The following is a 15,978-nucleotide window of genomic DNA, read 5'->3' as shown; positions in this document are numbered from 1 at the left end:
TAAGTAGTAAATTAATTCTAGTTTCGAAGTTCGCATGTGTATGTGCGAGGAAGGATAAGAAGCTAAGTTTACAAGGCTGATATTTTTGGAGTTTCCTCTGTTATAGAGGAATGAGCAGTGTGCGGTAATTTTAATACATGGAGTTGGCAATTACATACAGGCTCGATGATGAAAAGAAGTGTTAAGTTCAGTCAATTAAAAAAAAAAAAATCAACTAAGGGAGGATTTGTCTTTTGTATAATAAAATATGCAACACGCAATGCAGCGGAGTTCTTTGGGTTGCATATTTAAAGGGTTGTCTGCAAAGATTAATAAATTTATTTCATGGTAGAACCAAGCCAGTCTGCTATTCATAAATTCTGAGCCATTGTAGATACAATATATTAAGAATGTCAATTCTTAGCTTTTTAAAAAATATGTGTATTAATTATACTCTTTTTCCACCTCATTCCGTTTATAATTTATGTAGCCCTATGTTTGTTGTTTTATTTGCTTATTTCCTTCGTATTTGGTATCCTAACTCTCTTTTTACTGTACTATATACAATTATAATATCACATGTAATTGAGATTATTCCCGTATAGTGGCGGATCTGGCCCCGGGGCCGGAGGGGGGCTAGGCCCCCAGTTTCCTGGGTGACAAAAATAATTTAAGCTATTATTAATATTTATTTTATTTAAAGTTTATAGTAAACTCATGATATACCTATCATATACTGCGTTCTGGCTGCCCCCCCCCCCAGTTTTTACCTTCTAGATCCGCCACTGTTCCCGTAAGTCAACATTGATAATAAACCTAATCAAATCAAACGTTAAGACTTTAAAAAATATTGTACTTATTTTTTTTTCAAAGGGAGTCTAATTATGTGCTACACAACATCCGTAAATGAATTCTGCAACCAGCCATGTGGAATGAAACCTGAAAGTATATCCAAACGTTTTCAAAGATGTTCGCACTATAGAACAGATCGACTTTATCTCGACAAAATCGTTCGTCTCGAAAACTTATTTTGTTATTTCACCCATTGCATGGGTAAAAGTGAGAGGAACGTGGGGGAACGCCGTCCCCCACCTCAAAAATATATGTACGACGTACCCCCAGTTCCTAAAAAAAATAGAATGGGAAAAGACAGGCAGGGGGAACGGCCTGACGTCATGCCGCTACCTACCGTCCCCCCACCTTTTCAGATCCACTTTTACCCCTGACCCCTTGTAAGTTATTTCCAAAGTATTCATATTCTATCTACTCTTAGATTAATACTGACATAAACAAACGCACATGTTGCGATGAACATATTCTAAAATTCGATTGGCTAATAGTCAGTGCTGGATTTACATATAAGCTAAACAAGCTATAGCTTAGAGCCCCACTCCCTTGAGGAACCAAAAAAATTAAAGAAAAAACTGATTGTAATATAATTTCCAAATAACAAGAAGAATCAAATAAGATAAAACGCACATACAACAACGGTGTTTTTTATTGTTATGTACTACGATATCATAAAGCAAGTAATAGGGCTCTATTTCTCAGCCCCACTTGTAATGAGGTCCCTGTTATCCAGCCCCGCTTATAATGGAGCCCCCGTTTCCCAGTCCTGCTTGTAATGAGCCCTTGTTTCCATTTAAATTTCCACTAGGTCAAATTAGCATATAGCATATATTCAAGACGTATAAAGGCCCCCTTTCAATAACTTAGAACCCCATCAAACCTAAATCCAGCACTGCTAGTAGTATCGTATTAAAAATGTGTAGCAGCTATGTGCAAAGAAAAATAGTTCACTCTTTTTTTTTTTCCACACTTTAGCACAGAACGTTAAAATAACGTGCAAAACGAAGATGAAAAAATGTTATAATAAGTAAGAAATTAATTACATATCTTAGAGAATTTTTTTCAAAAAATATCAATGAGTGTGCCTATTAGTATCTTTCCCTAACAGCAGTTTTCAATGAGTGAAACAGCGGGTAAATACGTCAAATGAAGGTATAGTAGTAGATGCCCAATCATCCAGGGAGCCATGGAATGGTGCAATCAGTGGCGTAGGGAAGGGGGGCAGAGGGGCCGGTCCCCCCCAAAGAGGTCCGACAATGTACTTTGGTACTTTGATGTTTGTAATTTTTAATATATTTTTATGTTTATATATATATATTTTGAGTAATTTTTCTATATATAACAGCACTTGCTCCCCCCCCCCCAAAAACACACATCCTGGCTACGCTACTGGGTGCAATTAGCCGTTGTTTACATCAGATATCGTTCTGACAATGGGTCGAGTACAAAACCACTGTCACGATCTCAAAATAATATAAGAAACATACTAATACATACAGTCAGTGGCGTATTTACGATTGTTTTAGGGAAGAAGCTATGCAGAACACGTGAATAAAAACTAATATTTTTCCTTAGAAATGACAAGAAGGATTATTGTTGTACGTGGAATTTCGGGCGGGGGGGGGGTGCTTGAGCCCGATAGCGACCCCCCAAAAACGCAACTGCATACAGTATTTTTTATGCATGTTTCTGTCACAATTACCCTAGAAAAGGTATACTCATAGGACGTTAAACTGAAAGATTTCATTTTTAGATGTAGTTTACCAATTTTTCGTAGGCCTACATATTTCCCTTCTCTTCTTTTCGGTAGAGCTTTGACTGATACTGAGTGTGATAATACACGAAAAATAAGAAGCAACAACTCAAAACAGTTATAAAGTACTTGCATAAAATAAAAAGGATTAAACTGAAAACACCTATGGAGACATATTGACAATACTATGGGAGTATCTTTTTCTTGTTATTTGAATACAAAAAGAAGTGCGTAAGTGAATCAGGGCATCGAAGAAACACTGATGATATCTTGGCTCAAGTACTCAACAGAAATAAAATGGACAAAATGATTATGGTGGTAGAACAAAGTGACTTTCATACATCGGCGAGAAACTGCAAGTGTTTACATCAATGATTGAATGAACTTAAGAGTCTTCATCCCGGCGAAATTAAAATACCGCTAATTTTACAGTAATTATGTGATATCTTCAAATAGATAAAAAAAAATAATAATCGAAATGTGGAACAAAAGCGCCCTAGACAATATCATTTTACATGAGAAACCGTTATCACGACTCACTTATCTGCTTTTGATTTCGAGCCATTTTGAAAATCGGCATTTATTTTCGCGTTTCTAAACAGCTGAAAACGGCAAGCCACTAGGTGACTTGTGATAACGGTACCTCACGCAAAATAATATTGTCTAGGGCGCTCTTGTTCCACATTTCAATTATCTTTTATCTATTTGAAAATATCACATAATTACTGTAAAATTAGCGGTATTTTAATTTCGCCGGGATGAAGACTCTTAACATGATTATTTGCAGATAAAAGTTTCTGCACGTTTAGTGTCAAAAGTTGACGAGGAGCATGATATCAGAACGAAATCTAGACATATTCGAGGTAATTTACATTTGTAGAACAATATTTTACCATCAATGGATTGCATTGGACTTAAGTTTAGCGTCCCGTTCAGCAGTGATGTTGTATGAGACATGGACCTACAGCTTAACGTAGAATCCGAACCACACGAGCTTCTGCCGGGAACCGAACTCGGTCTCTCAAGCCTTGACCATCGATGAAACCTGGATCATCACATACCTGTATCAAAACGAAGTCAAAACTTTTTCAAGGCAAAGTCCATTTCATTAACTGGAAAATCATAATGATAATTTCTTTAGATCTAGGGCATAGAGTCAAGCCACCACCATACAGTATTATGACCTGTTCACTAAGTTACGAGATGTTTTGAAGATCATGTGCCACAGAAAGCTCTTCAAATCCTTTAACACAATGCTTCCGAAGTTACGTTCGCACGCCCGCTGCTATCATGGCTGCCATTCCTCATTGTACGATCAAATTCCTGGATCGTTCACCGTATTATATACAACCTTGTACGATAGCGTTGTCATCGTTTCCGTAATTGGAAAAGGGCGTTGACTGGGACCATAATGCTTGTGATGATGAAGTCACTTTATTTGTTATTTGATTTGAATTTAGCATTTTGTTCAGCGGTGAGGCTATATGGAACGTGGACTTACTGCTTAAAGTGAAGTCCGAACCACATGAGCTCTCGCCAGGAATTTGAAAGCATTGAAAAAAATTTCTATTAGGACAAGAACTAGAGCATTGGAAAACTGCTGGCAAAAGATGTGTAGACTTGAAGAGGTGAAAAAATTGGCCAGATATTTAATCTCAGAGATTTACTGTTGCGGATGAATAAGGACTTACAAAGCAACTCTCATAGCATATCCAGCGTCATACTTTTTTCCTTGGTGCAGCGTTTGGTTTGTTAGCACAAATTACAAATGCTAACTCAGAACTATAAACTATTATAACATGTTTAATAAAGGGTTATTTAAAAGCGAGCCGGTTTTGGGTTGTCAGGCAAAATTTTTGTTTCTAGGTTGCCGACATTTCTTTGTATTGTTGGCTCTACCCACAAACATTCCGATTGTCGCCTTAGTCTGTATTTCTCGGATTTCTTCAGTCTGTGTGGAGCAGTTTACTACAGCGCAATGTGTGCTAATTGTGAAAACTTTTTATCAGAACAGATCACATCATTTCGCGTAATACTGACCAGCAATGGCCCCCGAGGTAATGCGACTTAACTCCCTGTGGCTTTTTTCTTTGGGGTACTCTTAGATCATTGGTGTATGTCAATAAACTCCGTATTATCCGTGAATTAAAGGAGGAAATTCGAGGAGTCGTCAGTGAAATCCAAGTGGAAACTTGTCAGGCAATCATCGGATTTCACGAACAGAGTTATTGCATGCCAACGCAGTAGAGGAAGTCATATGCCAGACGTCATTCACCATACCTGAAATCGGAATGTGTGATGAATATGTTTATGAATTTTGTTAGTGTGTTTTGAAAAAAAAAAAAACATAACTTGATGTAACAAAACCGGCACGCTTTTTGAATAACCCTATACAATAAAATAGATTTATAAAGACGGTACGAATGTTAATAAACATTGTTGCATGAAATGAGCCACTTTCAACTAATAAATTACTTTACAGTACAAATATCGTTTTCTCTATATTTTAAACTACAATTTTCAACAAGAATATAGAGTTGCTAAAGGAGATGTACAATTACCATAAAACCTTGTGCTTCAACCATGAAGAACAATGTCTGGTCATAGGTGCAAGTTCAGCTATATGATACTAGGTCAGAACATCTACTCCGAACATTATTTCTGGCGTTGTTGGCCGGAATTCACTACCTTTTAACCTTAAAAACTCTTCGAATGCATTACGATGGATTGTGCTTTTGTCGGAATCGAACCTGGAACTACGCACATACTAGATTGTTAAAACACGACATGTAAAACAACTCATATTAAAGTTATAGATTTATGGAAGTATTTAAACTCCTTTCCCCCGTAGGATATGTATTTCAATTAGTCACCCCTGTTATATATGCAACCAAAATTGTTTTAATTTACGAAGTGTTGTCTAACTTCTTAGGGAATGTTAAACATAATTCCCTTTCTCCACTAGCCTTAGTGGTGCTAAGGGTTTATTATCTCCACAGTATTTTCTTTCTTTTTCAGATTGTAAGTCATAATCTGAAACGTTTGACTTAGATTGCTCCAGACATTCCGAAGTTATGCTGGAACATTTATTTATCCTTCCATTCATACATGCACACACATATTATATACATATATATGTTGAGTATTCATTCCTGAGGTTAAATTGAATTATTGTGAATATTACCACACCCTACAAGAACATAAGGGATTCGGTGATAGTTGAACTTTTACACTTACCTTAACCTCAACGTTTCCCAAAGTAACCATTTTACGAACATTGCTAGGAAAACCTGTATGCTATATTCAAACGAAGATAGAACGAGGGATCGAACCCGAGGTTAGTAAGTAAAACACTTCGTCAACTACGCTACAGCAAATCTGATATTGTCAGTAGCAATAAAGAAAAAGAAATATTTTTTTCATATGTTCAATGCAGTCTATGATGAAATACTATGTACAAAGTGATTAAGGCAAAGAGGGAAAAAACAATCGAAATATTAACACATACAATATTTTTTTTAGAGCCTTCGATGCGTCCTGCTGTGTTAAAACCCACTCCTGACAGATATCGTTAGAATAAGCCTGCACACTATACAATATTGACATAACAAACGTTTTAGCGGATCATTAATTAGCGAAATGCAAACATTTGCAAGTTTGCTCCTCATCAATTGATAGGCTCTCTATGACCGTGTACTTCAGCGTTGCCATCCCTATTTGTTCTTTCCAGGATTTTTTTTTCTTATTTTATTGAGCTGAGCGAATCGAAACTCTTATGCGTGTATTTTTCGTTTCATTTATTTCTAATAAGTCGAGAATCGAAAAACTGATAAAGCCTAATTTTTCCGCAGTGATAGTGAACATTGATGACACGGTTACTGAATAAATTAATATAGTCCTTGTGGAATAATGATACCAAACTTTCTCATTTGAGTAACATTGAATTTTTCATCGCTAAAATTAGACAGCCAGGATATGTATAAGTGTACTGCTGGGTTGTATAAAAGTGAATTGAGTGAAACTTATTTGGGACGATCTGGCGGAATTCTATCTTTCACAGAGCAAATGTCCGTCTTTCAAAAAATTATTCAAAGAAACTGGCGTTCAACTTTTGGCAAATACATTTATAGGTGGATTTCAATTAGGAAAGATGCCCTCATCAAAACCAATGCTTCTTTAACGGAAAAACAGATCATTGTTAGTTTACTGCAACAAATTACAAGCAAATACTTCGTAAGCTCTCAAATTTCTACTTTAAATCTCAAATGTCATTACGTAGTTCTAAACAGATTTTAAAATCCAGAAAGAGAGAGAGAGAAAATGAAATGAAATGAAATTTTTGAGCTTTACGTCCCATGCTTATGCCGGTTAGGCTAAAGAAGACGGTGATGATGAGAAATGAATGAAATGGTGGAATGAAGAAAATGAGAGGAAACGGGAGAACCTTGAGGAAATCTACGCACACGGTGTTTGTCCACCACAAAATTTAATTGGCGGGAGTAGGGTTTGAACCCGGGACCCCATGCACCAGAGGTGAACGCTCTACCACTGAGAGTATCTCATTAAGTTGGACTTCATGAAGTCAGCTCATCCTCATTGTCAATACACTAGAATTCCTGGGAGCCACATACAAAGAGTGGTGAGAACGTAAGGCTAGATACAAAGCCTGCAGTGAAGCGTGTATATATTATAATATTGATACGGTTTTTGTTATAATGTTGAGGTACGATAATGTTCTAAGTTTGGTTTTATTATTGCTTTAAATAGAGTAGTTATTATGTTTCAATCCTTTTTTTTTTTTAATTTTCTAATATACTTGTATTGGTCGAGGGTTGCGCCATCTACTGGCTCAGCTTCAAACTACTTAAGAGGTAGGGAAGAACCTTAATACAACCAATATAACCAACAGATTGTAGGCTACATACATTAGGTCATTTTTCCGTAAAATCTCCATATAGGTTGAAGCACTTGTCCCATCGTGAGATGTGTTTGAAGATTCCCTCCTGGTTAAAAAAAAAAAATCCTGTCCTCGCGTGTTCTGCCACGTTGTCACGAATTGTTTCTCTTCCTCGCTTGAAGCGAAGCGACGGTCTCCTAGGTGCTCCTTTAAGTGTAGGAACATGTGAAAGTCGCTTGGAGCGAGGTCCTGGATGTAGGGAGGGTGGCCGATTATGTCCTAGCTGTCTTCAAATCTATTGATGCCGTGTTGCGTCGACCACTGCGCTCCTCGTAGGTGACGCTTTCTCTACCAGCCGCAAATCTTCGACACCATTCTGCGACATGCTGACGAAACATGACAGTCTCTCCGTAAACCTCTTATCAGCTGCCGGTAAATTTCAGCCGCTGTTACATGTTTTGCCCACAGAAACCGAATAACGGAGCAGGCTTCTTCGAGAGACCAGTTTTCCAAACAAGTCGCCATTTGTATTTACATTACAACTAGCGCCGTAGGTGGCAGGTGGTTGAAACTCTGCACAGTTGGCAACTCCAGGCCCGCACACTGCTCATTCGTTTATAACAGACGAAACTCCAGAAATATCGGCCTTGTAACCTTAATTTCTCATTCTCCCTCGTATATAAGCTTATGGTTGCCCATGAGACAATACACGAAATTCTTCCAATAGAAAGTTCCCAAAACGAGCCATCATTTTTCACGGCAATTTTTCGAAACGCGACAGCTTTAAACTTGACACATAGGCAATCCAAAATAGGTTTGCAGTCTAAATGCACTATGATCTTGAGATTGAAGACAAATTACGTTAATTAAGTTGAAAACTATTCTCAAGCACATTGATTCTTGTTCGCATCCTTTTAGTCTTGAACAATGAAAAGTGATTATAAATAATTCACATTAGAAGGTTCCGCACACGCAGTAATCACTTATTTTTACTACGAACACATAATTTTACGCTCATAAACAAACAATAGGAAGTGTCGTAAAAACAACACCTCCTGGAAGACACGAAGAAGAATTCGAAGAAACCTACGAAGAAGGCCGACTGCCCTCTACATGGACTCCCCTTCAAGAAGATGCCTATAAAAGATGTCGACGACAGGAGGAAATTATCAGTTGACAGCTGATCAATAGCTTTTCCCGAGGCTACCTTGAACTATAAAGAATTCCTGTAGAAAATATATCTTCTGAGGCTGCTATGAGCGAAGGAAGTATCCTATAATCAAGTTCTCCCAGGGTTGCCATGAGCTACGAAGAACTCCTTTAACTGTCTCCCAAGGCTGCTATGAGCAAAGCAAACACTCTTTAATCACTCACTTCAGAGGTTGTCATGAGCAAAGGAAACACTCTTTAATCACTTACTCCAGAGGCTGTCATGAGCAAAGGAAACACTCTTTAATCACTCACTCCGGAGACTGTCATGAGCAAAGGAGACACTCTTTAATCACTCATTCCGGAGGCTGTCATGAGCAAATGAGACACTCTTTAATCACTCATTCCGGAGGCTGTCATGAGCAAATGAGACACTCTTTAATCACTCACTCCGGGCGCTGTCATGAGCAAAGGAGACACTCTTTTATCACTCACTCTGGAGGCTGTCATGAGCAAAGGAGACACTCTTTAATCACTCACTCCGGAGACTGTCATGAGCAAAGGAGACACTCTTTAATCACTCATTCCGGAGGCTGTCATGAGCAAATGAGACACTCTTTAATCACTCACTCCGGGCGCTGTCATGAGCAAAGGAGACACTCTTTTATCACTCACTCTGGAGGCTGTCATGAGCAAAGGAGACACTCTTTAATCACTCATTCCGGAGGCTGTCATGAGCAAATGAGACACTCTTTAATCACTCACTCCGGGCGCTGTCATGAGCAAAGGAGACACTCTTTTATCACTCACTCTGGAGGCTGTCATGAGCAAAGGAGACACTCTTTAATCACTCACTCCGGAAGTTGTCATGAGCAAAGGAGACACTCTTTAATTACTCACTCCGGAGGCTGTCATGAGCAAAGGAGTTATTCACGATACTTGTTTAACTAAGGCCATTACGAGCTAAAGACAATTAAACCATTATTCCGAGGCCATTTGTGTGCCGAGGACTTTATTGAACTCTGTAAACATTTAGAGACTTACAAGAACTTTGTAAAACTGTTATAAGATATTATTTCTATAATAAACGGTGAAGAGTTTTAATCCCGGATTCATTATTTAAGATTCTACTAAACAAAACATTGCAATATACATTTACTTTTTTCAAAGCTTAAGTATTATTATTATTATTATTATTTTGAGGAAGAAATAATTCCACAAATATTCAGCCAGTAGAATTATTTCAGTTCTTGCTTGGGGGAAGGGGGGGTAGAATTTCATGTTTTTCATTAATTTCTGTATTAAACTCAGGAGGAAGGGTAATAGTTTCGAGATAGGCAATTAAACTTTATTGGCTAACATTAAGTTGTTTGTATATCTAGGGCAGTAGTTTCGAGATAGAGAATTAAACTTTCTTGCCTAACACTAAGTTGTTTGTGTATCTAATGCAATAGTCTCGAGATACGGTATGCAATTAAACTTTCTGGTTAACTCTAAGTTGTTTGTATATCTATTTAACTCAGTCGCAAAGAACCTTTTTGAGTATCCTATGTAGGAGACTCCATCTCGTCATTTCTTAAGAAACAATATTCACAACATTACTGAGACTCATTATTTTTCTACTGGAACATACTGTCGCGTTAAATACTTTACGCTAATTGTCATGACGGCAACATGAGTCATGTAACATATCATTTAAAATATTTGATTCCCCTTTTAAAACCATCTAAAATCATCTACTTCTTTGAAAGAGTAATCAAACTTTGAAGATTTTAAGAGTGGCACACTTCCAACTAGCTTCATAGGGGATTTCAAAAATCAAAATCTTCACGGCTATACTAATAGAATAAGAACTAAATATGTCGAGGTATAGAATTCAGAGGAATCAGATAGTTCTTGCTTTCTTATGGTGGAAGAACGTACTTGGCGTCCACAGGTCTGTATGTAAGGGTACGGACTTTATCATAGTATGTAAGGTAAATCCACGCTTCAAGAGTAACAACGAACTTCCACCGATACAGCATTTTGCAATTCTTTTTTCGCTCAGCCACATGACACTGCTTCAGTGCGTGCACACTGCTCTTGCGAATGACCGTGAGACGTAAATCTCTGTGAATGACATGGTTGATTGTCACCACCAATATGTGGCCTTTGTCATTGCAAACTGTGTCGGGAGAATTTTCAGAGGTCGCTATACGCCGAAACACACACAATAGCGACGGGCTTTTCTTCATGGAAGGGCAGTTTCAATCTGCTTGCATCGGTGTGTGATCCGGGGACCCTGTGCCGCATATTTCAGTACAATACGATTCACAGTGGCACAACCTACACGTAAGTTACCCACTTTGCACATTGTACAATGCAGACGCCGTGAATTTAGCGTCGGAGAGGGCCACAATAAACCTCTCCCAGAGTATATTCATTTTCGATGGCATCAGATTACGCTTGATCGCACTACTTTACTGCATGACTAATAAGATACTGTTGCCTCGTGGAGATCTCACGGCGATAGATTGCGTATGCACGGCACTTGCACGCTGCATATTGAGTTCAGCTCAATATAAATGAATCAACCTCTGTAAAAGATACAGACCACCGCACCAAACTTTCTCACTCTTTTTAAATACGAAAAATATTACAAAGTGTTTTCGGATAACTTCGTCCGAATGACTCATAACCACAGTACAGGGTTGTTCATGAAATATTGGTGCGTGAATCACGAATCAACAAAATCGTTAGAGCCATTTTCGAGAAAATCGTACTTTAAAAAAAATCACCCTTCATAAATTACTTTTATTTCGGGGGTAGGAAGAAAATGCAACCCTATAGAAATTTTAAGTTGCTGCGGATACATTGAACGGTATGGCCTAGAACAAACGGACGAGGAGACGTTCGAAAATCACTTCTTCGGCATATTCGTCGCTGCGCCTCGAGGAACCGCTATGTGACATTTTTTTTTCTCGAAAAATGAGTTATGCCGTGCAAATAAACCTGAAAGCTGTCAGGCAGCGTCCCTTATAATGTGATAAGTGAATATTCAATTGTTTCGTCACAACAATGAAAAAAAATAATAGGTTTAAATTAAAGGCTTCAATTTCTCATCACGTACGTACTGATCCTCTATATGCTTACAAAGATAAACCGACATGTGTTACATAAATACAAAAATAGTAAAATAATATTGCTGAAGCAAGCTACAACAATGTCCAGTGCATAATATACTAAGAACCAATTTTATCATATTTTTCATATTTTTCCGTGTTTACTTGGCAAAATTTTAAGTTTAGAATGTTTTTTTGCTTCACCTGAAAAGTTATGGTTTTAACACATAGCGGTTTTTTGAGGCGCAGCGACGATATACTGTTCATGAAACGTGTAAATCATTCGAAATTTCGAATTCGATTTTTTTTCACAATCACCATACCTATCATCGCTGCAAAGTAAAAAAAAAAAAAAAAAAAAAAGGAGGGGACAATAAGTGGCATGTGTTAAAATCCCATATTCTCAAAATTATAAATGTGTCTAAAATTGACGGATTACTTTCTATGAAATGATTCTCTGAATGTTTTAGGAGAATGTAAATCAACTTGATATAAAGCTAAAACCGTTGCTCCAGAAATCAAACAAAATATCTTCAAGTAGATAGAAACTAACGCCACTTGCTCCCTAACATGACAGAGATTCTTTAAAAAAAAAAAAAAAAAAAAAAAAATCAAGAAAAATAGAAACGGAAATGCCATATTGACACAGTATTATGCTTATGAGCGACTCGCCATTGCCAGTGGAGACTTCCTGTACACGCTGCTATTCCCATACAAGGTCATGAAGAAATAAATACATGTCAGAGAACATTTCTCGCAATGTAAAAGTATAGAAGACTTTTAAAAACACATAAACCTATTTACTAAACCTGAAAGCAAGCGATGGAAGTTTAATCACAGCTAGTATGTTACTTTTGGAAATAAAATTGTTAAACATTATACATGTATTTATTATACGTTAAATAAAAGGAAAGATGAGTTCATGTAAATGATGATGGAAAAATTGGTGGAATAAGAAAACCAAAGAAAATGAAGAACACCAAGAAAACCTAGTTAGTCAACGCAAACTCAGAATCGAACCAAGGATCCTTGATATGAGAGATTAGCGTTCTGCCACTTCGTCACATTAGTCTCAATAAGTTTGTGTACAGTACTATATTACACTTATTTATTTATTTTATATGAAGTTCTGTTATGTAGTATTTATAGTATTTAACGAAGTTTCAGATATAAACGAAATATCCTTTTTCACTCTAAAACATTTGCAAAATAGAACAGGAAAATCTAGAGAGACGTAGACCAGAGTCAATTAAAAGTTTCATCACGATATTCACAAGGTGGAACTGGGGAAAATCTCGAGTCAGAATTGTTGGTCACTGGATACGAGTCTGGAATCTTCCGAATGCGAAGAAAGAACCGTAACTCGTCATTCCCATGGTTGTATTTCAACTATAGCCACTTAACCAACCAACTATAGCCAATAGTGAAACACACTAAGCTTTTTTTTTTTTTTTTTTTTTTATGTACCAAAAGTTTCAAGTTGGAAACCAAACAATGAGGAATTCGCAGTGAATAAGGTACCTATGTTTGGGTTTCCTTGATGTTTTGGTATTTTATTCCAATTTCGTGCTCCATAAATGTAATACTATATTATTTTGCATACAGGAAAGAGTCATAAGTCTTGCGCTATTTTCACAACCCAAACAGCAGGCGCGTGTATACGCCATGATCGACACAAGCACAAAGTCAAACTGGCCCAAAAGGTAGTGTGACAAGCGGACTATTTACGATGGAGACACCACTCCGTCAGTAATTTCGGTCAGTTTTTAGTGACAGTTACGATGAGTTTGGCACGTAAACTTTTACTGTTAGAAGTTCGACCTCGGGCATAACGCTGCGGCAGCAACCCGAAAATATTTGTCATGCGAAATGGAAAGGTACAATGAATCATAGCACAACAACTCGTTGGTTTCAGAAATTTAGTGCGGTTTTTAAAAGTATCTTTTTTTTTTTTTTTTTTTTTTTGTCTGCCTCAGGGTAACAGATTCTGAAATCATACAACATCCCATTGAGGAAAATCCATCATCCAACACACAATGATTGTCAAACTAACTCGGTATGTTTCAGTTCACTGTAGTGCGTCACCTTCACAAACTCAGGAAAACCATCAGGAACTGCTGCCACATTTTGCCACACCAGTTTACCCTCACTAAGGTCCAGAGGAGAGTGAATGTGTGCGGAGAATTGCTGTAAAATCTATGTGATGTGCGTTTTCCCAAACGGAATGTTAGAGGTATCTGTGTTGTTGTTAGGGGTATGAGAGTCACTGTCAGGAGAACAAAAGCAATAATAGATACAAGCTGCTAGGCAAAAGTCTGTTTTTTAATATATACAGAACATAAACAAATAAACAATATTTTCTGGCAGTATAAAAAAAAATCTTCCAGTTAACATTGGAAACGAACATTTCTTATTTTCTAAAAAATTAAAGTTTAGCGAATCTTTTTCGATTTTCTCAAAGCTACAGTTTAGCGCCAGAATTTTTTTCTTTCGATTTTCTCAAAACTACAGTTTAGGGCTAGACTTTTTTTTTTTTTTTCGATTTTCTCAAAAACTATAGTTTAGCGCCATAAGATGGAATAGGTTGGTATTCCGGATTATGCGGATTAAGGGACACATATGGATAGTTCTTGAAGTAGGATTTTCGATCTTAAGTTAGCATTAAATATCTTATGAAGAAATTTCAGATCAGAGTTATTTCTGCGTACTTCCGGAGTATGGATATTAAGAGGCTTCATCCGGCGAAATTAAAACACCGCTAATTTTACAGTAATTATGTGAATCTTCAAATAGATAAAAGATAATCGAAATGTGGAACAAGAGCGCCGTAGACAATATCTTTTTACATGAGATGTCGTTATCACGACCCACTTATCTGCTTTCGATTTCTGGCCATTTTGAAAATCGGCATTTATTTTCGCGTTTCTAAACAGCTTGAAACGGAAAGCCACTAGGTGACTTGTGATAGCGGTACCTCACACAAAATAATATTGTCTAAGGCGCTCTTGTTCCGCATTTCAACTATCTATTTGAAGATATCACATAATTACTGTAAAATTAGCGGTATTTTAATTTCGCCGGGATCAGGCCTCTTAAGATGTTGCAAGAGTGCCTCCTTAGGTAATATTCAAAGTGCGGGAACACGAAAATGTACTATAGCAATAAAGAAATTTAGAACAGAATCAAGTCTAGAGAGATGTGTAGGTGCTGCCATGGGCCATATGGGACAGTAGCGGCCTAGTATTCGATCTTGGCCGCTATTAGAGTTTTATTTTAAAAAAAATGCTAATTTAGACTAACAAAGACTTTAATTAAGGTAATTGAATGATGATGGAGGAATTGGTGGAATGAGAAAGGGGAAGGAAACAGGCTTACCCCTAGAAAAACCACGAACACAATGTTGTCCACCACAAACTTTTTCGGCCCGGGATCGAACCAAGGACTCTACACACAGCTAAAAAAATGAAAAAGCGTAGGTATTTAGCCCTGTTAACATTCTTCTGATATACGGAAAGTTGTAAATAATATAACTACTAAGGAACTCTGACTTCCTTTTGTAGTATTAAGGAGCCAAAGTTTTTGTACGAGAATGCGTAAATATACGGTGTAAAACGTGAGAAACTTTCAATCGAAAATTTTATCACATATTTTAACTGAAATTGTTCCAAGTTGCCAACCCTGTGTCGTGCAGCTCGGTCGTGAATAATCGTTTTCTTTCGTGCGGCATCGCCTTCATGTAGGATGCTTCATTCTTTTTTCTTTCTTTTTTTTTTAGCCGACCCTGACGAAGGATAATGAAGATCAGGTTCTAGTCCCTCCAAGCAAGCGGGGGTTGTTATACAGGAAGAGAGGGTATCTTAAAAAAAAAAAAAAAAAAAATCCACCCTCTTCCCTTCATCCAAGCCTCGCTACTTATGAATTTAACATCCTACTCACATAAAATCCCCATCAATTTTAATACCAAAAAAAAAAAAAAAAAGTTTCAAATTTTAAAGTATCGCGGAGGGTGAAGTGCAATCACTAATTTGTCTATAGGGGTATTTTTTTTTAACTGAAAAAAATGTTGATTTGTACTATCTACCAATGCAAACAGGTTTCTTCCTCTCACCGCCTCAAAAATCACAGCCTCAAGTATATTTCCCTTGGAGAATTAATAACCTACCATTAAAGGAAAACGTTTAAACAATTGAAACTCAACTCTGCTACAGGAACCAATTTGTAAGTTAGAATTTATTATCTAGTGTCTCATT

Source organism: Thermobia domestica, unplaced genomic scaffold (assembly GCF_964235325.1).
Source record: "Thermobia domestica unplaced genomic scaffold, izTheDome1.hap1.1 HAP1_SCAFFOLD_186, whole genome shotgun sequence".
NCBI classification, from domain to species: Eukaryota; Metazoa; Arthropoda; class Insecta; order Zygentoma; family Lepismatidae; genus Thermobia; species Thermobia domestica.
Note: the sequence above shows the minus strand (reverse complement) of the source record.